This window comes from Euphorbia lathyris, chromosome 2 (assembly GCF_963576675.1).
Source record: "Euphorbia lathyris chromosome 2, ddEupLath1.1, whole genome shotgun sequence".
NCBI lineage: Eukaryota > Viridiplantae > Streptophyta > Magnoliopsida > Malpighiales > Euphorbiaceae > Euphorbia > Euphorbia lathyris.
This window is the reverse complement of record NC_088911.1, coordinates 66,591,520-66,616,390: the sequence shown is the minus strand read 5'-3', so window position 1 is coordinate 66,616,390 and position 24,871 is coordinate 66,591,520. Positions and strand designations below refer to the sequence as shown.

At 36.9% G+C, this 24,871-nt stretch overlaps 1 long non-coding RNA gene across 1 annotated transcript; it reads left to right on the top strand.

Moving 5' to 3' along the window:
* Positions 1-22,740: 22,740 nt before the first annotated feature.
* LOC136217170 (uncharacterized) lies at positions 22,741-23,620 on the top strand. Its single transcript, XR_010683448.1, has 2 exons — positions 22,741-22,972; positions 23,446-23,620. It is a non-coding gene; the product is annotated as an uncharacterized lncRNA (long non-coding RNA).
* The last annotated feature ends 1,251 nt before the right edge of the window (positions 23,621-24,871 follow it).

Below are 24,871 nucleotides of genomic sequence, written 5' to 3'. Positions count from 1 at the left end.
ACTTTGTACATCATTCCGTTATGCAAAGATTAAATATAATTCTTTGAAAATTAATTTAATAACGTTGCATACGGCTAAAAGCAATAAGAACCTAATGGGTCACACATAAGACTTGGAACCTAAAAGAGAGATAAATGTTAATTAATTGATGGAAGCCCAATTCAGCCCAATAAGGCCCATGGACCAAGGGGGGGTCGAAATTCATGTGATTAAATACATGAATGATTAATTTGATTTTGTTACTCCTAAGTAGATTAGGATTATGAATTAAATTAATTAAGAGATAAATAAGTTAGGAGTTTTAATTAGATTAAAATACTCCTATTATTATCCAATAAGGTTATTATTATTATCCTTAATATATTAGATATATAATGAGATAATAATTAGGAATTCTATTCCGAATTGAATTCCTATTCAGTAACCTAATTCTATCTAACTAGGGATTAGATACAAGAGATTATAAATACCCCTCCCCTTGAAATTTCGAAACCCCCTAAGCCATTCCCCTACTGAGATTTTTCGAAATCCCTATAGTGAGAGAGAGAGAAAATTCGACACCCCTAGTTCGAGGACGAGATTTCTCTACGGCTTCCTTCCGATCAATTGATTTCATCTATTTCTTTTATCCTTGATCTTGTGTTGATTAGTTAGAGGCAATCTACTTTGGTTGCTATTCAACGGTTGATTCTAAATTAATCCTCCTGTGTTTTATTTCGTGTTTGGGAACTCGGAGAAGAGTTGTGGGCACTTCATTAATAACGGTAGATTGATCATCAAGAGGTAATTCTTCTTATCCCTCTTTGTATGAAATAACGGTTAACGGATCTTGTGGTTTATTGAAATAGTTTAAAATTTTTATATTTCCGCTGCTATACCTTAGCCTAATTTCCAACAGTGGTATTAGAGCCATCGTTAAATCCGTTATTTCATATATGAAAATTTAGAAGTTTTTCAATAGGATTGAATAAATATTTATAGTTAGGATTAATTAACAAATTGTTTGATTAATTAATTCTAAGGATAAATAAGTTTTAATTAATTGTTAATTAAAATTGATTATGTGTATGTTCCTAATTATTTTGGTTGATAATCATCATAACAAAATCTATTAGTTTTATAGTTAGATTGATAAAATCAATTTTATTAATTCTAAAGATAAAACGGAAATCTATAGTAGTTTTTCCTATTTTCTGAAAATCGTTTTAAAACCGTTTTAGAACTGATATGTATATATTTAAAATTGTTTTATATAAAAAAAATAATACGACAGCAGCCCGAGTCGCGCCTCGCGGCGCGACTGGGCGCTGTCGCGCAGCTGCTGCCTCGCGGCAGCAGCCGCGTGCGGCGCCTGGGCGCCGCTGCCGTAAGGTAGCGGCGTTCCAGCCACCCTAGGGCTGCTGCCAATCGGCAGCAGCCCACTCTCGGGCCCGGCCCGAGACCCACTTGATTTTAAATTGTTTAAAATCATTTTTATATTTAAATATATATGTTTCAGAAATTGATAGTTTTCTGTTTTGATTATCGAATGAAAATTTGTTTAAAAGTTTGTTTTACCAATTTGTAAATCAAAATGTTAAATGAATTAAAATCAAAATAATTGGAACGTGCATAATTAAAGTTTTGTATAGTTATATTAATCTAAAAATTAATATAAAAGGTACGAAACTATTAGATGTAAAATTGGATGAAAGTTAATTTGATAAGTTAATGTGATTAATATAAATATTACATAAGATAGTTATGTAATCAACCAATTAAATTTATTTAATTGAGTCTATGCATGTTTGGAGTTATGGACATATTTGGACCCTCTTTTAGTCTTTCGGTATTTTTGAAATAGGGCCTGCGAGTCCTGTCTTTCTACTATCTATTGTAATTTCTCCTCTCATCTAATTCCCTTCAATTCAATTGAAGTTTTCTTTAGTAGTATAGAAATTAATATGTAATTTCAAGGCGCCATGGAGAAGACGGAGGACCTAAAGAGAAATATGTAATAGTTAGTATTTCCTTAGGTTTTGCCCTTTTATTCCGTCTCTGGCTCGACGGAATAATTTAGATGATATGTCCATAACACCAATGTATGTGAATGTATGTGTCTGATGTATGCTAAAGCAAATCAAGACTAAGTTAGATTATGAGACCTAAAATAAAATCCCTCATTAAAAAGTTAAGTAAATAAACAAGTTATTAAAATCGGTTGCCCCTCCCTAATATTATAATTCAGCCGGTAGTGCTGAGGGCCTTTGGGTTGTTGAGCAAACTCAAGCTCGGGGTCCTTTCGGTAACACCTGTATTATCGAAAATTACTTTTCATGAATATGGGGTAATACTTAAATTAGATTATGATAATTGGATGAGCAAACTCATGTTGTCATAAACTAATGGGCAAGATGGTTGGGATTAATGTGAATAGCATATTAGTTACTAATGTGGTTAGTAACCCAATAACTTAGGAATCACATTAAAGATGTAATTGATTACATGAATCTACCTAACGAATGAGACTAGCTTGTTGAGCAAACTCAAGGCGAAATCTCAGGAGTTAGGATCCTAGCTCACTAAAGGATTTGTGAAATCCTTCGAATTAATATGGAGGGCTATTAATTTGGCAAAATAGTGGGGGCAATCTAAAATAAACTAAAAGGCCTATAATTTTATATTGATATACTTTAAGCAAATGAATGACATACGTTTACTCTTTCTCACTCTCGGGTTTAATTAAACACACTCTTAAAATCATGACTAACACCAATCTGCAATACATTCTTACCGATAACAAATTGAATGGTTCAAACTTCACCGATTGGTATCGCAACCTCAAAATTGTTTTGAAGTTCGAGAGGAAAGGGTATGTACTTGATACACTAATACCCCCTTACCCAACGGATGATGCTCCCTACCAAGAAATTTATGCTTACTTGAAGCATAAATCTGATGATGATCAAACGGGAGACATCATACTTGCATCCCTGATACCGGAAGTAAAAAGTTAACTACATTCAGATATGGATGCCTATTCCATGGTCAAGCACCTTAAAGAGTTATTTGTGAATGAAACTCGGTGCGAGCGCTTCGAAATAACCAAGGAGTTATATAAAAGCAAGATGCAGGTGGGCACATCTGTAATGGCACACTGTGCCAAGATGATCAGCCTTATCACCAAGTTTTCTAGTATTGGAGATGCGATGGACCATGAACTAAGTGAAAACTTGCTTCTTCAGTCCCTCCCCGAGAGTTACTCACAGTTCATCATGAACTACCAAATGAGTGGCTTGCAAACCTCTCTTGTAGAGCTTGCACATATGCTCGAGTCAGTCGAGCCCATTATAAAAGAAAACGAGGAGATACTGGCCCTTGCTATTGAAGGATCTAGAAAAAGGAAAGGGGTCTCTCCCAATCCAAACCATCTTGATAAAAGCAAGGGGGCTGTGCTCACCGAAACGAAGGGAAAGGAATTAAAGAAGCCCAAAGGAAAGTGCTACTATTGTGGTGACTTGGGGCATTGGAAGAGGAACTGCATGGAGTACCTAACCTTCCACGAGAAGGAAAATAACGGTGCTTCAACATCCGGTATGTTTTATATTGAAATAAATACAGTTTCACAGTTTGAATCTTGGGTACTTGATACCGGATGTGGATCTCATATTTGTACAAATATGCAGGAGCTAAAACAGACTAAGGAACTAAAGAAAGAAAGCATAAACTTGCGAGTAGGAAATGGAGCAAGAGTTGCCACCCTCGCAATTGGAGATTATGTTTTAAATTTGCCCTCTGGGCTTGTAATAGAATTAAGGAACTGTTTGTACGTTCTGCAAATGTCTCGAAACATTATTTCTATTAGCCGTCTTGTTGACGACGGTTTTCATATTTCAATAAAAGACAAAAGTTGCAATTTTTTATAAAGATTCGATCTTTTATTTTTCAGGAATATCACAAAATGGGATTTATGTGTTAAATGTCAAAATTCCTGTTTTCGCAATTGATACCAAAAGACATAAGCTAGATAATTCAACTTACTTGTGGCATTGTCGTTTAGGCCATTTAAACAAGAGACGCATGCTAAAGCTACATTCAGATGGGCTTATAGATCCAATCGATCCCGAATCATTGGGAACATGCGAATCATGTTTAAAAGGTAAAATGACAAAGACACCCTTTAGCAATAAAGGTGAGCGTGTATCAGACACCCTAGGACTCATTCATTCAGATGTATGCGGTCCTATGTCAGTCCAAGCAAGAGGAGGATTCAGATTCTTCATAAGCTTCATAGATGACCATACCCGATATGGTTACATCTACTTGATGAAGCACAAATTAGAAGCTTTTGAGAAATTCAAATGCTTCAAGAATGAAGTAGAAAATCAATTAGGAAAGAAAAGAAAGACGCTTCGATCTGATCGAGGTGGCGAATATCTTTCAGATGATTTTCTGAATTATCTAACTGAATGTGGGATATGCTCACAATGGACACCTCCCTATACACCACAACACAATGGTGTATCCGAGAGGAGAAACCGTACCCTACTAGATATGGTACGATCCATGATGAGCATGGCCTTACTTCCAAAGAAGTTCTGGGGCTATGCCTTAGAAACTGCCCTCTTAACCCTAAATCAAGTACCAACTAAATCCGCTAGTTCCACACCATATGAATTGTTCGTTGGTAGGAAACCCGTGTTCTCATTCATGAGAGTATGGGGTTGTTCAGCATTTGTCAAGCGCATTGCGTCCGACAAACTAGATTCGAAATCTGATAAATGTTTCTTCATTGGATACCCTAAGGAAACTGTGGGATATTACTTCTATCATCCAGATGATCAGAAAGTGATAGTATCCAAACATTCAACCTTCTTAGAGAAAGAGTTTCTCGAAGAAACACAAAAAGGAAGCATGATTGAGCTTGACGAAGTTCAAGAAGAAGAAACACCGACTGAAACAACAGAGGCGGTTGAGGTACCCGAATAAGTCCTATTAGATGAGACTCCAGTGCCACCTATTCGTAGATCACAAAGAGTTCGTGAACTCCCAGTTAGATATGGTTTTCTAGTGGGAGATGATAATGAGGTTCCCGTGTTAGACGACGAACCCGAAAACTACGAAAAGGCTCTTACTAGTCCAGATTCTAAAGCATGGCTTGAGGCCATGGATTTTGAAATGGATTCCATGTATACTAACCAAGTGTGGACTTTGGTTGATCCACCCGAAGGGATAATACCCATTGGGTGCAGGTGGATCTTCAAAAAGAAGACAGACATGGATGGAAAGGTTAGCACCTACAAAGCTAGGTTAGTAGCGAAATGATATCGTCAGAAGCAAGGAATTGATTATGACGAAACTTTCTCTCCTGTGGCTATGTCCAAATCAATCAAAATCATGCTTGCAATTGCCGCTCATTTCGATTATGAGATTTGGCAAATGGATGTGAAAACAGCTTTCCTAAATGGAAACCTGCTTGAGGATGTATATATGATGCAGCATGAAGGTTTCATATCGAAGGATGCAAATAAAGTTTGCAAACTTCAGAGATCCATTTATGGACTCAAGCAAGCATCAAGAAGCTAGAATAAGCGTTTTGACGAAACCATAAAACAATTTGGTTTCGAACAAAATTGCGAAGAAGCTTGCATTTACAAGAAAGCAAGTGGGAGCTCTATAGCATTTCTCATACTATATGTGGACGATATATTATTAATGGGAAATGACATTGCTCTACTACATTCGGTAAAAGTATGGTTATCTGGTAACTTCTCAATGAAAGACCTTGGTGAAGCAGCTTATATACTTGGTATAAAGATCTACAGAGATAGATCGAGAAGACTGCTTGGTCTTTCACAGGCTACATACATTGAAAAGGTGCTAAATCGGTTTAGCATGCTTGAATCGAAACGAGGTAACTTACACATGCTACATGGAGTAAAGTTAAATAATCATCAATGTCCTAAAACCGATGATGACAAAAGACGCATGGCTGTAGTCCCGTACGCCAGTGCAATCGGTTCGATTATGTATGCTATGCTATGCACTAGACTTGACGTAGCGTTCGCGTTATCTGTAACGAGTCGTTACCAAGGGAATCCGGGAGACGAGCATTGGATTGCCGTCAAGAACATTCTTAAGTACTTGAGAAGAACTAAAGATATGTTCCTAGTGTACGGAGAAAGTGATATGAAAATAAAAGGATTTTCAGACGCAAGTCATCTCACAGATGAGAATGATTTTAAATCCCAATCAGGATACCTGTTTATCTTGAATGGGGGCGCGGTCAGTTGGAAGAGTTCCAAGCAGGGAAGCGTAGCTTTCTCTGCGACCGAGTCAGAGTATATCGCAGCTGCGGAAGCAGCAAAGGAAGCGGTTTGGATTAGAAAGTTCATTACAGAACTTGGTGTGGTGCCTGACATTGTAAATCCCATTACACTGTATTGTGATAACAATGGAGCCATTGCGCAAGCAAAGGAACCAAGGTCTCATAATGCGTCCAAGCATTACCTTAAGCGATACCACATCATTAAAGAGATTGTGGGTAGAGGAGATGTGAGAATAGAAAGAGTACCTACAAAGGACAACGTTGCAGATCCGTTGACAAAGCCTTTAACCCAGAAAGTACATGATCGTCATTTAACTTCTACTGGGATAAGTTTTAGAAACAATTGGCTTTAGTCCAAGTGGGAGTATGTTGGGGTTTAGTGTCCTATAGACAATTGTTCTAGGATACAAACTTAATGTAAATGAATTGTTCTTTATATCATTTGTTTTAATGAGATATATGTTTTATAACTATATAAAGGCAATCCCTTTTAAGCACTAAATAAAGTCTAATAAAAGGAAATCCGTAAGTTTATTTAAAGTGATTATAAAGTGTTCATACAAGCATGAAGTAAGACAAAACTTTATAATAAACTAATAAACTTAAAACCACCCCAAGTCAAGTGATATGTTTAGGATTGATATATCACTGTTGAGACTTGTATGTAACAATGTCTTCTGTCCGACAGAAAGCTGATCTCACAAGCTTCATATATACAGATATCTGGACAGTTACATAGATCCGATGAAAAGTTGTTCATTAGGATTGGGGATCCGATTTGAGATAACAGGATGGGTAGATTCATCCTTGTCACTTGTTCATCTCATTGGTATTAATAGGTATAACTAATCCTCAGACTCAAAGGAATATTAATTGGTATTCTGGATTACGGAATGTGACGCTTTGACTCTGGTGTAACACGATCCTTAACAGAGATGACTCTGGGGTGTGAACAGTAGATGTTGGGTATCACAGGAAGTGATTGCGGGATAGTTATATATTGGATTGAGCATTTATCACTCCCGATAAATGGGAGATACATCCATGGATCGCTTGTGGAAGACCCGATTCTAAATCCTTGCAAGGTGATAGCTTAAGACTTGAAATACAGATTTCACTTAACCTATCTATTTGAGTTGACTCGGCCTGTATAAGTAAAACGAACGTCTCGCTATATGTGACTTGACATCACCCATAGTCATAAGATTCAGTTCAAGGATGTAGTTGATAAAGGATCGAATTATACTGTAACTAATACGGAAAGGTTAACGACAGAATCAACCTGTCTTCTTATAGCTCTGGGGGAATGATTACGGACTTGCTAATCACATACTCTGTACATCATTCCGTTATGCAAAGATTAAATATAATTCTTTGAAAATTAATTTAATAACGTTGCATACGGCTAGAAGCAATAAGAACCTAATGGGTCACACATAAGACTTGGAACCTAAAAGAGAGATAAACGTTAATTAATTGATGGAAGCGCAATTGAGCCCAATAAGGCCCATAGACCAAGGGGGGGTCGAAATTCATGTGATTAAATACATGAATGATTAATTTGATTTTGTTACTCCTAATTAGATTAGGATTATGAATTAAATTAATTAAGAGATAAATAAGTTAAGAGTTTTAATTAGATTAAAATACTCCTATTATTATCCAATAAGGTTATTATTATTATCCTTAATATATTAGATATATAATGAGATAATAATTAGGAATTCTATTCCGAATTGAATTCCTATTCAGTAACCTAATTCTATCTAACTAGGGATTAGATACAAGAGATTATAAATACCCCTCCCCTTGAGATTTCGAAACCCCCTAAGCCATTCCCCTACTGAGATTTTTCGAAATCCCTATAGTGAGAGAGAGAGAAAATTTGACACCCCTAGTTCGAGGACGAGATTTCTCTACGGCTTCCTTCCGATCAATTGATTTCATCTATTTCTTTTATCCTTGATCTTGTGTTGATTAGTTAGAGGCAATCTACTTTGGTTGCTATTCAACGGTTGATTCTAAATTAATCCTCCCGTGTTTTATTTCGTGTTTGGGAACTCGGAGAAGAGTTGTGGGCACTTCATTAACAACGGTAGATTGATCATCAAGAGGTAATTCTTCTTATCCCTCTTTATATGAAATAACGGTTAACGGATCTTGTGGTTTATGGAAATAGGTTAAAATTTTTATATTTCCGCTGCTATACCTTAGCCTAATTTCCAACATTCTGGACTATCCAGGGACCATTGGAGCACGTATGGACCCATCAGGGACCTTTGGAGCAACTTCTGGACTCATCAGGGACTAAACGGGAGAAAAACCAGAGATTCTGCCCCTATGGAAGACCTGTCTCGTCGAGACACGCCTTGTCTCATCGAGACACACCTTGTCTTGGCGAGACGAGGCGGGGAAGGCGATCCCAGCGCCTTCCCCTTTGCTAGAATGTGCGAATCCTGCCCCATGACCCACCAAAATACACTAAAATTGGCCATTTTACCTTTGTTGCATTAGGGTTTCTCCCTAACTCTATAAATAGGGAGCTAGTTCCATCTTTTTATTAGTTGAGACTTAATCATCTGATTCATAATGTAGTTCATTACTATTTTCAATTTTTATTTATTTCAGTATTTTTCTTTTCCTTTCTAGATTAGATTTATTTCTGTTTTGTCTTTTCTTTTGAAGAACAATTAATGGGAGAAGCGCTTGATCTTCTATTTTATAAATCGAAATCGACAAAGCGGGTTTTAGATTTCTATCTCTCCCTCTTATCTTTTACTTTTATAATCTTTTGAAGATGTTTTCCATTATTCCTGTACTCCCTATTGCTATGATTAGTTTGTCTATGAACTAATCCCCATCCAATCTGAGATGGGGATTAGATTGATTATATGATTATGTATGATTAGGGAGCTAAGGCTTATGTGTTTACCTTTAATTGATCAGATTATGCATGCTTAATGCCTTGAAGTTGTCAGGAATAGGATTATTGCTAGAATGAGACTCGATGATGATCAACTAGCCTGATATGTATGTCACTTGTTCATCTCATTGGTATTAATAGGTATAAGTAATCCTAAGACTCAAAGGAATGTTAATTAGTGATTCTGGATTATGGAATGTGATACTTTGATCCTGTTGTAACACGATCCATAACAGGGATGACTCTGGGGTGTGTACGGCAGACGCTGGGTATCACAGGAAGTAATTGCAGGATAGTTATACATTGGATTGAGCATTTGTCACTCCTGATAAATGGGAGATACGTCCAATGATCGCTTGTGGAAGACTTAACTCTAAATCCTTGCAAGGTGATAACTTAAGACTTGAAATGCAGATTTCACTTAACCTATCTAATTGGAGTTAACTCGACCTGTACAAGTAAAACGAACGTCTCGCTATATGTGACTTGACATTGCCCATAGTCATAAGATTCAGTTCAAGGATGTAGTTGACAAAGGATCGAATTATACTGTAACTAATACGGAAAGGTCAATGACAGAATCAACCTGTCTTCTTATAGCCCTGGGGGAATGTTTCGGATCTGCCAATCACAGTTCGCGTACTCATTCCGTTATGCAAAGATTAGATATAATTCTGAGAAAATTAATTTAATAGTTGCATACGGCTAGAAGCAATAAGAACCTAATGGGTCACACATAAGACTTGGAACCCAAAAGAGAAACAGATATTAATTAATTGACGGAAGCCCAACTGAGTCCACTAAGGCCCAACAGTATAGGGGGCGAATTGTGTATTAAAATACACAAAGGAATTAATTCAATTTAACAATTATAATTAGATTATGATTATGAATTAAATTAATTATGGGATAAATAAGTTAGGAGGTTTAATGAGATTAAATTGCTCCTATTATTATCCTATTAATAGGTTATTATTATCTTTGTAATTAAATATAATTATAGATAATAACAATAAGAATTTCATTCCGAATTAAATTCTTATTCAGTAACCTAATTCTATCTGACTAGGGTTTAGATGGAAGAGAATATATATACTCCACCCCCTCATGAGAATTTTGGCCAAACATAGAATCTCGGGAGAGAGAAAATTCGGTCCCCTACCGTAGAGGATCGATTCTTCACCGCTTACTTCCTTTCAATTGATTTTTCATCTCTTTCTCTTTATCCTTGATCTTGTGTTGATTTATTAGAGGCAATCTGCTTTGGTTGCTTTTATACGGTTGAGTTCTAATCATCTTTTCAATTGTGTTTTGTTTTGTGCTCGGGAACTCGGAGTAAGAGTTGTGGGCACTACGATTGCAGCAGTAGATAGAACTTCGAAAGGTATTTCCTTCTATCCCTCTTTATATGAAATAACGGTTAACGGATCTTGGTTAAAGGAAATAGGTTAAAAATTTTATATTTTCGCTGCCAAACGTTTGCCTATTTTCCTTCAGTAGTATCAGAGCCTGCGTTAAATCCGTTATTTCATATATGAAAATTAAAAGGTTTTTCAATCAGATTGAATAAATATTTATTGTTAGGTTAATTAACAAAAATGTTTTGATTAATTAATTCTAAAGATAAATAAGTTTTAATTAATTGTTAATTAAAATTGATTATGTATATGTTGCTAATTATTTTGGTTGATAATCATTATAACAAAATCTATTAGTTTTATAGTTAGATTGATAAAAGTTAGTTTTATTGATTCTAAAGATAAAACAGAAAATCTATAATGGATTTTATTCTTTTCTGAAAATCGTTTTAAAACCGTTTTAAATCTGATATATATATATATATATATATATATATATATATTATATTTTAAAAAATGAACAGTAGCTCGGGTTGCGCCGTGAGGCGCAACCCGAACCACTGTTATGCGGTTGCTGCCTCGCGGCAGCAACCGCATGGCGCCTGGCCGCCGCTGCCTTGCGGCAGCGGCGGACCAGACGCATGGCTGCTGCCAAGCGGCAGCAGCCACGTGTTCGGGCCCGCCATGGGCCCGGCCCGAGACATGTTTATTTTAAAACCATTTTAAAATAAAAATTAAGTTTTAAATATAAATATATATGTTTCAGAAATTAATAGTTTTCTGTTTTGATTATCGAATAAAAGAATTTATTTAAAAGTTTGTTTTACCTATTTGTAAATCAAAAGTGCTAAATGAATTAAATCAAAATAACCGAAATATGCATAACAAACGTTTTGTATAGTTATATTAATCTAAAATGTAATCGTTACATTTTAATTAGATCAAATATATAAGATACAGAACTGATAGAATTAAAATTGGATGAAAGTTAATTTGACAAGTTAATGTGATTAACCTAAATATTTTATGTAATCAACCAATTAAATTTATTTAATTGAGTCTGTGTATGTTTGGAGTTATGGACATGTTTGGACCCTCTATTTAGTCTTTTGGCAATTTTGAAATAGGACATGCGTGTCCTGCCTATCTACTATCTATTGTAATTTCTCCTCTCATCTAATTCCCTTCAAGTTAATTGAAGTTTTCTTTAGTAGTATAGAAATTAATATTGATGTAATTTCGAGGCGCCATGGAGAAGACGGAGGAGCTAAAGAGAAATATTTAATAGTTAGTATTTCCCTAGGGTTGGCCTTTTATTCCGTTTCTGGCTCAACGGAATAATTTAGATAATATGTCCATAACGCCAATGTATGTGTCTGATGTATGCTAAAGCAAATCAAGACTAGGTTAGATTATGAGACTTAAAATAAAAATCCCTCACTAATTAAAAGTTAATTAAATAAGCAAGTTATTAAAATCGGTTGCCCCTCCCTAATATTATAATTCAGCCGGCAGTACTGGGGGCCTTTGGATTGTTGAGTAAACTCAAGCTTGGGGTCTTATGGTAACACCTGAATTATCGAAAAATCGCTTTTTCATGAATATGGGGTAATACTTAAATTAGATTATGATAATTGGATGGGTAAACTCATGTTGTCATAAACTAATGGGTAATACGGTTGGGATTAATATGAATAACATATTAGTTACTAATGTGCTTAGTAACCCAATAACCTAGGAATCACATTGTTGATGTGATTGATTGTATGAAACTCATGTTGTCATAAACTAATGGGTAATATGGTTGGGATTAATATGAATAACATATTAGTTACTAATGTGCTTAGTAACCCAATAACCTAGGAATCATATTGTTGATGTGATTGATTGTATGAATCTACCTAACAAATGAGACTAGCTTGTTAAGTAAACTCAAGGTGAAATTTCAGGAGTTAGGATCTTAGCTCACTAAAGGATTTGTGAAATTCTTCGAATTAATATGGAGGGCTATTAATTTGGCAAAATAGTGGGAGCAATTTAAAATGAATTAAAAGACCTATAATTTTAGATTGATGTACTTTAAAGCAAATGAATAACATACGTTTACTCTTTCTCACTCTCAGGTTAAATTAAAACACTCCTAAAATCATGACTAAAACCAATCTGTAAAATATACTTACCGATAACAAGTTGAACGGTTCAAACTTCAGCGACTGGTATCGCAACCTCAAAATCGTTTTGAAGTTCGATAAGATAGGGTATGTAATTGATACATCGATACCCCCTACCCCGGCTTGTGATGCTCCCATCGAAGAGATCAATGCTTACCGGAAGCATAAGGCTGATAACGATCACGCGGGATGCATCATACTTGCATCGATGACACCGGAATTGAAAAGGCAACATGAGGAGATGGATGCCTATTCCATAGTCGCGCACTTGAAAGAGTTGTTTGGGAATCAAACTCGGTGTGAATGCTACGAGATATCGAAGCAGTTATATCAATGCAGGATGCAGGAGGGCACATCTGTAATGACACATTGTGTCAAGATGATTGGCCTTATTACCAAGTTTTCTAGTATTGGAGATGTGATGGATCATGAACTAAGTGTAGACTTACTTCTTCAATCCCTCCCCGAGAGTTATTCACAGTTCATCATGAACTACCAAGTGAATGGCTTGCAAACCTCTCTTGAAGAGCTTGCAAATATGCTCGAGACAGTCGAGCCCAATATAAAGGAAAATGAGGGAATACCAGCCCTTGCTATTGAGGGATCAAAGAAGAGGAAAGGGAACTCTCCCAATCCTATCTATCCCAAGAAGGGCAAGGGGGCCATGCTCACCAATGCAAAGGGGATGGAAGTGAAGAAGCCCAAAGGAGAGTGCCACTTTTGTGGTGAAGACGGGCATTGGAAAAGAAACTGTTTGGAGCACCTAGCCACCCTCAAGAAGGGAAAAGCTGGAACTTCGACATCTGGTATGTTCTATATTGAAATAAATACAATTTCACAGTCTGAATCTTAGGTATTAGATACCGGATGTGGATCTCATATTTGTATGAATATGCAGGGACTCAGATGGACTAAGGAATTGATGAAAGGAAGCATAAACGTGCGAGTAGGAAATGGAGCAAGAGTTGCCGCGCTCGCCAATTGGAGATTATGCTTTGAGTTTGCCCTCTGGGCTTGTAATAGAATTAAGGAACTGTTTGTATGTTCCAGAATTGTCCAGAAACATTATTTCTATTAGCTGTCTTGTTGACGACGGCTTTAATATTTCAATAAAGAACAAACATTGCGAGTTTTATAAAGATGGGATTTTCTATTTTTCTGGAATATCACTAAATGGGATTTATGTGTTAGATGACAAAATTTCTGTATTCGCAATTGATACCAAAAGACTTATCTAGATATTTCAACTTACTTGTGGCATTGTCGTTTAGGCCATATAAACAAAAGACGTATGCTTAAGCTACATCAAGATGGGCTTATAGATTCGATTGATTCTGAATCATTGGAAACATGCGAAGCCTGTTTAAAAGGTAAAAGGACAAAGACACCCTTTAGCAATAAAGGAGAGCGTGTATCAGACACTCTAGGATTAATACATTTAGATGTATGCGGTCATATGTCAGTCCAAGCAAGAGGATGATTCAGATACTTCATAAGCTTCATAGACGACCATACCAGATATGGTTATGTTTACTTGATGAAGCACAAGTCCAAAGCTTTTGAGAAATTCAAATGCTTCAAGATTGAAGTAGAAAATCAAATAGGAAAGAAAATAAAGATACTTCGATCCGATCGAGGTGGTGAATATCTTTCAGATGATTTTCTGAATTATCTAACTGAATGTGGGATATGCTCACAATGGACACCCCCTTATACACCACAACACAATGGCGTATCCGAAAGGAGCAACTGTACCCTACTAGATATGGTGCGATCTATGATGAGCATAACATTACTTCCAAAGACATTCCGGGGCTATGCCTTAGAAACTGCCCTCTTCACCCTAAATTGAGTACCAACTAAATCCGCCAGTTCCACGCCATAAGAACTGTTCATTGGTAGGAAACCTACTTTCTCATTTATGAGAATATGGGGTTGTTCAGCATTTGTAAAACGAATAGCATCAAATAAACTAGATTCTAAATCTGATAAATGTTTCTTCATAGGATACCCTAAGGAAACTACGGGGTATTACTTCTATCATCCAAATGATCAGAAAGTAATAGTACCCAAGCATGCAACCTTCTTAGAGAAAGAGTTTCTCGAAGAAATAGAAAAGGGAAGCACGATTGAACTTGATGAAGTTCAAGAAGAAGAAACACTTGCTGAAACAACAGAGGCGGTTGAGGAACCTGAAGCAGTCCCATTAGATGAGACTCAAGTGCCACCACCTACTCATAGATCACAAAGAGTTCGTGAACTCCCAGTTAGATACGGTTTTCTAGTGGGAGATGATGATGAGGTTCCCGTGTTAGACGACGAACCCGAAAACTACGAAGAGGCTCTCACCAGTCCAGATTCTAAAGCATGGCTTGAGGCCATGAATTCTGAAATGGATTCCATGTACACTAACCAAGTGTGGACTTTGGTTGATCCACCCGAAGGGATAAAACCCATTGGGTGCAGGTGGATCTTCAAGAAGAAGACCGACATGGATGGAAAGGTTAGTACCTACAAAGCTAGGTTAGTAGCGAAAGGATATCGTCAGAAGCAAGGAATTGATTATGACGAAACTTTCTCTCCTGTAGCCATGTCCAAATCAATCAGAATAATGCTTGCTATTGCCGCTCACTACGATTACGAGATTTAGGAAGTGGATGTGAAAACAGCTTTCCTAAACGGAAACCTGCTTGAGGATGTATATATGATGCAACCTGAAGGTTTCACATCAAAGGATGCAACCAAGGTTTGCAAACTTCAGAGATCCATTTATGGACTCAAGCAAGCATCTAGAAGCTGTAACAAGCGTTTTGACGAAACCATAAAACAGTTTGGTTTCGAACAAAATTGCGAAGAAGCTTGCATTTACAAGAAAGCAAGTGGGAGCTCAATTGCATTTCTCATATTATATGTGGACGATATATTACTAATGGGAAATGACATAGCTCTACTACAGTCGGTGAAAGTATGGTTATCAGGTAACTTCTCCATGAAAGACCTTGGTGAAGCAGCTTATATACTTGGTATAAAGATCTACAGAGATAGATCAAGAAGACTGCTTGGTCTTTCACAGGCTACATACATTGAAAAGGTGCTAAAGCGGTTTAGCATGCTTGAATCGAAACAAGGTAACTTGCCCATGGTACATAGGATAAAGTTAAGCAATCATCAATGTCCTACAACCGAAGATGATAAGAAATGCATGGCTATAATTCCGTACGCCAGCGCAATCGGTTCGATTATGTATGCTATGCTTTGCGCTAGACCTGACGTAGCGTTCGCGTTGAGCATAATGAGTCACTATCAAGGTAATCTGGGTGACGAGCATTGGAATGCCGTCAAGAACATTCTTAAGTACTTGAGAAGGACTAAAGATATGTTCCTAGTGTACGGAGAAGGGGATCTAAAAATAGAAGGATTTTCAGATGCCAGTCATCTCACGGATGAGAACGGTTTTAGATCCCAATCAGGATACCTATTTATCTTGAATGGGGGCGCGGTCAGTTGGAAGAGTTCCAAGTAGGGAAGCGTAGCTTTCTCTACAACCGAGTCAGAGTACATCGCTGCTGCGGAAGCAGCAAAGGAAGCAGTTTGGATTAAGAAGTTCATTACAAAACTTGGTGTGGTGCCTGACATTGTGAATCCTATTACTTTGTACTGTGATAACAATGGAGCCATTGCACAAGCAAAGAAACCACGGTCTCATAATGCATCCAAGCATTACCTTAAGCGATACCACCTTGTAAGAGAGATTGTTGCAAGAGGAGATGTGAGAATAGAAAGAGTACCTACAGAGGACAACGTTGTAGATCCATTGACAAAGCCCTTAACCTAGAAAGTACATGATTGTCATCTAAGTTCTACTGGGATATGTTGTAGAAACCATTGGCTTTAGTCCAAGTGGGAGTATGTTAGGGTTTAGTGTCCTATAGACAATTGTTCCAGGATATAAACCTAATGTAAATGAATTGTTCTTTATATCATTTGTTTTAATAAGATATGGTTTGATAACTGTATAAAGGCAACCTCCTTAAAGACCTAAATAAGTCTAATAAAAGGAAATCCCTGAGTTTATTTAAAGTGATTATAAAGTGTTCATACAAGCATGAAGTGAGACAAAATATTATAATAAACTAATAAATTAAAGCAACCCCAAGTCAAGTGATATGTTTTGAATAGGGATTTACATAACACTGTTGAGACCTGTATGTAACAATGTTTTCTATCGAGACAGAGAGCTGATCTCACAAGCTTCAGATATGCAGATATCTGGACAGTTACATGGATCCAATGAATGGAGTTCATTAGGATTGGGGACCCGACTTGAGATAACAGGATGGGTAGATTTATCCTTGTCACTTGTTCATCTCATTGGTATTAATAAGTATAAGTAATCCTAAGACTCAAAGGAATGTTAATTAGTGATTCTGGATTATGGAATGTGATACTTTAATCCTGTTGTAACACGATCCATAACAGGGATGACTCTGGGGTGTGTACGGCAGACACTGGGTATCACAGGAAGTAATTGCAGGATAGTTATACATTGGATTGAGTATTTGTCACTCCTGATAAATGGGAGATACGTCCAAGGATCGCTTGTGGAAGACTTAACTCTAAATCCTTGCAAGGTGATAGCTTAAGACTTGAAATGCAGATTTCACTTAACCTATCTAATTGGAGTTAACTCGGCCTGTACAAGTAAAACGAACGTCTCGCTATATGTGACTTGACATTGCCCATAGTCATAAGATTCAGTTCAAGGATGTAGTTGACAAAGGATCGAATTATACTGTAACTAATACGGAAAGGTCAATGACAGAATCAACCTGTCTTCTTATAGCCCTGGGGGAATGTTTCGGATCTGCCAATCACAGTTCGCGTACTCATTCCGTTATGCAAAGATTAGATATAATTCTGAGAAAATTAATTTAATAGTTGCATACGGCTAGAAGCAATAAGAACCTAATGGGTCACACATAAGACTTGGAACCCAAAAGAGAAACAGATGTTAATTAATTGATGGAAGCCCAACTGAGTCCACTAAGGCCCAACAGTATAGGGGGGCGAATTGTGTATTAAAATACATAAAGGAATTAATTCAATTTAACAATTATAATTAGATTATGATTATGAATTAAATAAATTATGGGATAAATAAGTTAGGAGGTTTAATGAGATTAAATTGCTCCTATTATTATCCTATTAATATGTTATTATTATCTTTGTAATTAAATATAATTATAGATAATAACAATAAGAATTTTATTCCGAATTAAATTCTTATTCAGTAACCTAATTCTATCTGACTAGGGTTTAGATGGAAGAGAATATATATACCCCCCCCCCCCCTCATGAGAATTTCGGCCAAGCATAGAATTCCGGGAGAGAGAAAATTTGGCCCCTTACCGTAGAGGATCGATTCTTCACCGCTTACTTCCGTTCAATTGATTTTTCATCTCTTTCTCTTTATCCTTGATTTTGTGTTGATTTATTAGAGGCAATCTGCTTTGGTTGCTTTTATACGGTTGAGTTCTAATCATCTTTTGAATTGTGTTTTGTTTTGTGCTCGGGAACTCGGAGTAAGAGTTGTGGGCACTACGATTGCAACAGTAGATAGAACTTCGAAAGGTATTTCCTTCTATCCCTCTTTATATGAAATAACGGTTAACGGATCTTGGTTAAAGGAAATAGGTTAAAATTTTTATATTTCCGCTACCAAATGTTTGCCTATTTTCCTTCATGGGGGACCAAGCGAAAGCCTGGACATTTGCTTTCAAGATTAAAATGATATGTCTCTTCGGTTGCTTTGGGATTTCTGAAGCAATCTTGGTAGACTTCCCCTCAGCCAACTATATAGTCTCTAGTGCCCCTACTGGCTCAGCACGCTCTCTTTATCCCTCCATAGGATCTTGTGCTGACTTCATTTTTAAAGAGGCCAAATAAGTCTCCTGAGCCACAATTTGATTTCCCTGAGCAACTGCCATGCCCTCTTTTGTTGGAATCTGCCATGCCAAATGATGTATTGATAGAGCACATACTGATTCAGTCAGAAGCGGATGTCCAATTATGACATTATATGGTAGTACATAATTAATCACCAAGAACTCAGCCTTAGAATTCCACTTAACCGGACCGTCCCCAATAGAAATGGCCATCTATGCACTGCCAATTAGAGGTACTGAATGTCTTGATATCCTCACCAGTGGCTGTAGAGTTAGAACGTGCCTTCATGATCGACACATAATGCCTCGTAGGCCTTACGAGTAATAATATTGACAGGCTTCTAGTGTCGATGATTACCCTTCGAACCTTGAATTCTTCCAACAAAATTTCAATGACCAAAGCATCATTATGTGTCTGTCGCGCGAAGTTGCTGAAAGAAAACTCAGACTTCGATTCAACTATTCTTTCTTGATCTTTATGAATTCTCCGTCGCTTTGCCGAACGATCTTCCTTAGGCCCTCCGACAATAACATTAATGACTCCACGAGGAGCCCTTTCTTTATGTTGTTTACCTTTCAAGTCCTTTTGATTTGATTACGTTTTTAAAAAATCTGTCCAATTTTCCTGCATTAGCCATTTTATTCAGTTCCGCAGCCAGCTGTCTGCAATCTTCCATATCATGGCCTTCACTTTTATGAAACTTGCAAAATAGGCCGTTATGCCTCCGACCATAAGTTTTTAGCTTCGGAGGATAACGAATGTTTGGCTATTTGTTTCTACATAGTAAAGGATTTCCTTTCGAGGAGCGTTCAAAGGAGTATAATTTCGATCCATGTGTTTTTTAGATCGTTTATGATCTTCTCTGCTCCTGTCTCCCTTGCACTCCTTCGGCTGATGAACTGAACTCAATCTCTCCTTAAGAAAAAGGTTTAACTTGTGTCTATCCCACTTGATGAAGTCTCTGGCTCTTCGTATCAGGTTTGGGAAATTCTTTGGTCTTCGGGTAGTTAGTTCCTTAGACAAATCTTTGCTTTGGTATTTACTTACCATAACTTCCACTGCCCTATCTTTCAGTTGCATTTCAAGGATTCGCTGGGCTCTTGCACTAAGTAATTGATATCTTGCATCATCTTGCTCTTAGGAATAGAAGTAATAAAGTGATCTGCAAACTCCTTAGACATTATTTAAAAGATCTAATGAAACTTGGCAAGAGTTGATCATACCAGTAAGCAGTGGAATCTCTCAGTGTTGTTGAAAACAAACGGCACATGAGTGCATCAGTTGTTGTAGTGTTTTGAAAAGATCTGTCATACCATTGTAGTCTTTAAGCAGAGGATATTTGAATCCCTTTGGCATTAGCTGACTCATTATCTCTGCACTCAAAGGAGTGTCAACATCGGTAGTTTCTAGCATCCTGGATTCCAATCCTTCGTCTTTCATCATGTGTCGAAGTTCACTATTGATAAGGTTATAAACCTCTTCCTTGAGAGAAGACTCATTCTCCTTCAGCTTCGACTGCCTTTGGTCATGATATTCAGGAGATGTAGAAACCTCCAATTTCTTTTTATAAGCTTCATAATGACGAATCAGGGATTCAGTGGAATCATAAAGGATGCCCCTACGCCGCTTTTGGGATTTGGATCCTTCTAGCTTCGGAACATGCTTAATGGGCGAAGGCGAATGGTGAAGCCTTCAATGTGAAGGACTTTTAGGCCTTTCTTTTGATCTTCCTCTAAATAGCTTTAGCTGAGATTCTTTGAAAAATCCCCGCTTCCTAGTACATGTTTGAGCAACATGATGTCCAGTAGAACATGCGATTGTCCCCCATTCTTTCACTATATCTGCTAGCATCCCATGCCTCATTTAACTCCAAACGTATAACTTACATCTGTGTAGCATGCTTATCTCGAAGGATGTTCATTGATTCTTGAACAAATCCCATATTGTAAATTAACTACCTTGTTAAACCATCCATAAAACTAAGCTGTCCATGATCCAATAACCTAAGACAAGCATCAATCCTCTCGTCCAAATTTGGAGTAACAAGCAGTAGTGATATCAGATGATTATGGGAATCAACCAAGCCATGATGAAATGCAACTGAAGTACTCAGCATATCTTCAAGTCTTTAATTAAGCTGAATTACCGATTGAACGACAAATTAAACTGTAGGTTGAATTACAAGATGAACAATTGAACTCTAAACGTGAACCGTCTTTTTTACGAAAAGCGTCCATGCTCACTGCACTAAATGATGCATTCCTTTATAAACTGTGACTATCTTCCGTCTTCGATGACTTGAAAGGACAACGATCGTCAGAAAAGGGGCCAGAGTTCCGGTGAACTCTCTTTGATGTTAAAGTAGTCAAGTACTTGAGGAAATACAAAGTTAACTTGAAAGCAATTGATAGGAGAGAGTGTGTGACCACGTACCTTTAGGTCTGATTCCTAACCTATTTATAGGCAATAAAGTGTGTACTTGGTCACGTGGCAATATTTGATTGGCCTTCAGACCCTATCTTTACATTCCGTGCTAAATTTGAATTCGGGAGTGTGCCTTTGGGATCCATAGTGTCAATTGGTCCACGTCTCCCTTGAGGAAGCTCCCAACCGAAGCTTTATTCATCTATTCCACATCCGAATGTATTCCTTCATGGGTTTGGGCCCAAATGTTGGAAATGTTCAATCCAAATGATTATTACCATATCAATTATATATATATACACACACATTGATTATCTTCTCTATATATATTCTTGCCTGTAATTCTGTTCACCAATTCCTTATAATTGAATTTGAGTTATTTTGATTTCACCAGGATTATATCTATGGTATTGGAGCATTGTTTATTTAATCATATATTGCTCCATATCTATACTATATATAATAGTGGAAGCAGAGAGAAATCTTAATTTTAGTTAATTCCTATTATTTCTAACTTAAACAAAAACAGTTTTATGAGAAGATCAAAAGTTAGTATCTCTACATTGATTTTCCCTCTATCCTCTCACATTCTCTATGACTTTAATTATCCATGTCAAATCTCAAGATAAGAGTTTTATTCTTGCACATTTTAAATTCTTTCTCTTTTTTGCTTACAGGTGAGTAAAATATTTCCCTATTCTGAATTTTCTATTTAAGCATCTAACCAATTTTCTTCCTTTTTCTCATATTTTTTGGGTTATATCTTATTTATTTATTTTTCCAATTAACTTGCATGATCATAGTCGTTGATGCGAAGATGACAAATATATACTTTAGTTCTTAGGAGACTACAAACTCAGTAAGACTCATTTTGTTGTTCTTAGATTTTAGAATAAGAATTAATTTTGTAGTTATTAGTTCAATTTAATATTTTTTGTGACCAAATTTGTTTGGGTTTACATGTATATAACAACTTCCTTAATTTTATTGATATTGTGAGCACATATTTTTTCCGACCCTAATAATGAGATTATATTGCCAGCGTACAGTTTATGTAGGTGGACTCTATGTTGCGTTGTACGGGAATTCGAGTCACGACCCGAACCTTATCTCTTACTTTACAAAATCAATTTGTTTTAACTTTATTCGTTTTTAAAAGACGAAACATTGTATCTCCCACGTCAATAGTCGATCGGCGACCCCATTGTTGATCGGCTACGTGTATGTGTCGATTTCAGAGGTTTGAATAAGGCACCACCTAAAGATTACTTTCCTTTACCTCACATTGACGTCTTGATTGATAGTGCGATTAGAGCAGCAATGTGTTCCTTTAGGGGTGGGCAAAAACCGAACAAACCGGTAATCCGAACCGAAAAAAGAGGTTAACCAAACCGATGGTTTTGTTATAGGGTTGAAAATATATGCTGGTTTCGGTTTCGGTTTCGGTTTGAGGTGTTCAAAAACCGAGGTTTTCGGTTAACCGAACCGTTTAATATTATATATATTAAAAAAATATTATATACATACACTATACTATTATAATATTATTTATGCTATACAAATACTTTATACAAACATATATAGATAAAAAAAAGTATATTATACAAAGCAGCCAGCCACCACCACCCCACCTACCTAGCGATCTCCATTCTCCACCGAGGTTCCTCCATCAATTCCTCCACCGTTCATCCCTTCCGAGCGCTCTCATTCCCTCACTGTGTCGCACAATGTCATTTCGTCTCGCAGAGCGCCGTTTCGTCTTGAACATCATCGTTCTGTCTCGCAGAGCGTTTCGGCACATCATCGTTCCGTCTCGTCGTTCTATTCCATCTCACACAACGATGTAAGTAAATTTCTGGTTAAATTTCTACTTATGTTTTGCAACTAAATTTCTGGGTTAAATTTCTATTGATGTTTGTGCAACTAATGTATGGTTTTTGCTAATGTCTGGTTTTAATTTCTATTCATGTTTGTGCAACTAGATTTATGGGTTTAATTTGTAATGCTAATGTTTGTGGCACCAAATTTCTGGGTTTAATTCACTAAATTTCTGGGTTTAATTTGTCTGCTAATGCTAATGTTTGTGCAACTAAATTGTATGCTAATGCTAATGTTTATTATGTATGCGTTTTTTCTAATGTTTGTCTGCTAATGCTAATGTTTGTGCAACTAAATTGTATGCTAATGTTTGTGCAACTAAATTGTATGCTAATGCTAATGTTTGTGATGTATGCGTTTTTTCTAATGTTTGTCTGTTAATGCTAATGTTTGCTAATGTCTACTATTTAGTTTAACTATATTTAGTTTGTTTTGTAGAAGAATCTTGTGTCATTGATGATCATGCTCTTTGATGATCGAGAAGATGTGATGAATTAATGTTGTAATAAGTATTTGATTTTTGAAATCGCTAACAGTTTGAATATTTGCATTTCTTTACGTTCTAAATGTGAACTTTATAGATTCTTGATTTAGTTCGTTATTTATGTTTGAATTCTGAATTTTTATTTGAATTCATTTCGTTTGAATATTTGAAATTATGTGTATTTTAATATTAATTAAAAAATTAGGTTTGGGTAATAAATTATGGTTAACCGTTGATTTTTGGTTAATCGGTGAGAATTGGTTAAAAACCGTTAACCGAAAAACCTAACCGAAATTAATGGTTAACCGATAACTATGGACCGGTTTCGGTTTGGATGGTTCAAAATCCAATAGTTTCGGTTCGGTTAATTTTTTTACCCTATGAACCGGTTAATCGAACCGTGCCCACCCCTATGTTCCTTTATGGATGGATTTTCTGGGTATAATAAGATCCTTATGAATGTTCTCGACATGGTGAGCTAAGCGGACTGGGTTCAATTCGGAACTAAGTGATGGTACATCTACTTCCGAGATGAAGTCCCCCGAGGATCATTTTTCATTGCTTCGTAGACCTAGTGATACACCTAATATTGTGATGGAAACTGATGGTCCAGGGGGCTTGGAGGGAACAACTTTGTGAACTGATTCATGCGTCCTACTAGGAGTTGGGTCACCATAATTTTTATTATTTATGCAGTACATTATATGGAATTGTTTCGGTGCAGGAAATAAGGTGTTTCAGATGTCTCTTTTGCATTTAGTCAAACTTCTTAAACCAGCTATGATTGCTTTGCTTGAGCCTAGGAACCCGAGATCTCGAGCGGATATGCTTTGCAGGTTCCTAGGTTTTACTTCTATGGAAATTGTGGAATGTGATGGGTTCAGTGGGGGTATATGGATGTTTTGGGACTCCAATCGGGTCACAATTGACGTTAAGGTTCGAAATAGGCAGTTTATACATTCACATGTATCTTTGATTAGTGGTCGGCATCACATGGTGCAGTTTGCGGTACCAGTAGCTTATGTGAGACCACACAAGGTAGAGTAACAAAGGTTTTTTAATGAGATATGTGGGCTGAGGAGTTCAGTTTTACTCCCATCGATGATTGCTTGTGACTTTAATTGCATTAAAGAAGCTTTTGAGAAGATGGGAGGTTCCGGAGCAATTGCTAATCGGTGTACTTTATTCCAAAATTGGATTTAGACTCTTAGTTTAGTGGATATGGGCTTTGTTGGGCCTCTTTTCACATGGTTTAGAGGGCGTTGGCCAAGGACACGGGTTGCATGCCATCTAGATCGTGCCTTTTGTGACTTAGAATGAAGGCATCTTTTCCATCGGCGGTTGTGCACCACCTGCCCCGCCTCAACTCTGATCATGCTC